This window comes from Littorina saxatilis, linkage group LG1 (genome assembly GCF_037325665.1).
Source record: "Littorina saxatilis isolate snail1 linkage group LG1, US_GU_Lsax_2.0, whole genome shotgun sequence".
NCBI lineage: Eukaryota > Metazoa > Mollusca > Gastropoda > Littorinimorpha > Littorinidae > Littorina > Littorina saxatilis.
Window position 1 is genome coordinate 71,204,941 of NC_090245.1, and position 2,685 is coordinate 71,207,625.

A 2,685-nucleotide genomic window follows, 5' to 3' on the forward strand; every position below is an offset into this window, starting at 1 on the left:
GAAAAATAAAATTTGATTTGATTTGATTTGATTTGATCTCTCTCTCTCTCTCTCTCTCTCTCTCTCTCTCTCTCTCTCTCTCTCTCTCTCTCTCTCTCTCTCTCTCTCTCTCTCTCTCTCTCTCTCTCTCTCTCTCTCTCTCTCTCTCTCTCTCTCTCTCTTTCTCCCACTCTCTTTTTATCTCTCTCTCTTTCTCTTTCTAGCTCTCTCTCTCTCTCGCTCTCTCCCTCCCCTCTCTCTCTCTCTCTCTCTCTCTCTCTCTCTCTCTCTCTCTCTCTCTCTCTCTCTCTCTCTTCGGCAAACACAAACACACACTTACACACACACACACACACACACACACACACACACACACACACACACACACACACACACAGCTACTGACAAAATGCTTATCAATAGGAAAGGTTTTTGAAAACGTGAAGTGCTTGCACACTACCAAATGCAAGCGCCGAATCATGCTGAATCGTAAGACCCAAAACCAAAGTAGCCTAAGGAGGGGGGAGGTCAATTTTGCCCTAGCACCGCCGACCGCTCCAACTCGCAACATGGCATCCAACACAAGTCTTGGGTTGCGCTAACAAGCCAGAGAAGGTGATTGGTGCTTTCTCTGATGCTGCGTAAATTGGCCTCCTCCGCTTCTTTTACTGTGTATCACTACGCCTGGATGCACGCGCGCTAGTTTACGGGGGTAAGTTGTTTTGTCGCTTATTGCCATTATATTCTCTATCATCGTTTGATCTCTTGTTGGGCATGGTATGTGGTTGCCAAGTGTGTATGTCATATTTTTGCTGAATGATTGTCTTGTGTTCGTGTCGCATATCATTGTTCAACCAATGTAAATTGTTAAAACAAAACAAAACTGAGAGACAAAAGGCAGGGAATCAAAAGTAGAAATTTTTTGGTGAAGTTAACAAACCTAGGTTATTTGGCGAAAAAACGAATTTCATTTATCAACAGTTACCGTTTTGAATTAAGACAGCGCAGTCAAAAGGAAGACACTGAATATCATATGTAAACTGTTTAAAACTGAAAAAAGCGGGTTTATTGAAACATCACTCAATGTTCAAAAGCCTAATGATGTTGTCTCAGCTTTTGTTATCAAATCAAGTATACTTGCGCGCCTTGAGAAAAATGCCAATGCTCGAACGTCAGTTGCCTTATCATCATCTAATTCTTCATTTTTCGTAGACTGAAGGAGGCATGATGAAAGACGGGATTCTAAAACCGTCCACTGTTTATAAAGCTGCTAGAGTTATAACTTCTTTCTTTCTTTGTAACTTTGTTTCTAGGTTTCTTTCTTTCTTCAATCTTTCTTTCTTTCTTTCTTTCTTTCTTTCTTTCTTTCTTTCTTTCTTTCTTTCCTTCCTTCTTTCTTTCTTTCTTTCTTTCCGAGTATCGTACTTTCTTTCTTTCTTTCTTTCTTGTTTTCTTCTTTTTTCTTGCTATTTTTCTTTATGTCTGAAGTTCTTTCACACACAAAAGATAATTTTCACACAAAACGTATCTCCTCAGAGAATGTATACGCGCTGTGAAATGTGTCTGGACGTCAAAAACGACACGTCAAACCGTACCCTTTTCTTCAAACCTCTAGTTCGGCATATATATTGCTCATTCTCGAGCTCCAAACAGAAAAAAAAGACATTTGCAGAATTCTTACTGAGGGGGAAAAGCCTGCTAGAAAATGCATACACGCTGTCTATCTCAACATGGAGGTGATGAAAAGAGGCGTGCAAAAAAATGTTCGAATGTTGTTTGCATTGGAGGGTGTTCAGGGGACTGGGAGGGCTGTAGCCAACTGACCTTTCATACAGTGTGTGTATTCTATTCTGCTTGATGAAATATAAATCTTTGGTGAGTTTTTAAAGCATGCGTTTCATACTGCCGCATAGCTGAAAGTATTCGTAGAGACAATACCAACAAGACACACTTTGATAATAAGTACAGAGTAGATGAAGGAAACAAAAATTAATGCATAATGTGTGATGTATAATGGCGCAATGTAGCAAGAGCATGAAAGCCGAGTTAGAGTAAAGCGAAAATATTCTGTTAAGCTTCACATAATACCATTGTTATGAAGAGATATTTTTCGTCTGTAAACTGCCTCTACTAAAAAGTTACTTGATCTGTCATCTGGTTGTCAATTGTAGTACAACAAAACAAGAAAACGGTACATAGTATTATGTTTGTAAGAATCAGGCACCCCGGGTATCTTTCTAAAGTCCCTAGACTGCGATTTGGTGTTCAATTGTATTACCGCTCTAAACAAAAGTTCAAAACCTGTTTAACTGAGTCAAATCTCAAGATTTCTTTCATATACTTAATACTGATGTACAATTACAGATCGCGGCTCAAAAAGGTATCTTAGCTCCCCTCAGCTAGGTAAATCAAATTGTCTACCTGACATTTGATTTGTTGAGCAGATGTCTTGCACGTTCTGGCACCAGATCATGGATGACAAGCAATTAAGCCAAACATTCAGAATATCTGTCTAAAGTGGAAAAATAAAACAAAAAACTTAGTTTTACTTAGATATGTGCATTGGTGACTCTATTAGTCCTCAAAAACGTAATTGTATTAATCTATCATACGAACTGAGTAGATTTTCGAATTTTGCTCTTTTGTATTTGTATACATTCATATCGTTTATTTTATAACGATGATGATTAGTTTGTTGAAAGAAAG

The 2,685-nt window shown here is 38.4% G+C and overlaps 1 protein-coding gene across 1 annotated transcript in view; it reads left to right on the forward strand.

Moving 5' to 3' along the window:
- Positions 1 to 600: 600 nt before the first annotated feature.
- LOC138977344 (uncharacterized) overlaps positions 601 to 2,685 on the forward strand; it is a 25,487-nt gene continuing 23,402 nt past the window's right edge. Inside the window, exon 1 of the mRNA XM_070350250.1 lies at positions 601 to 691. The gene's annotated coding sequence lies outside the window, so the exon portion shown is untranslated. The remainder of the gene's footprint in view (positions 692 to 2,685) is intronic.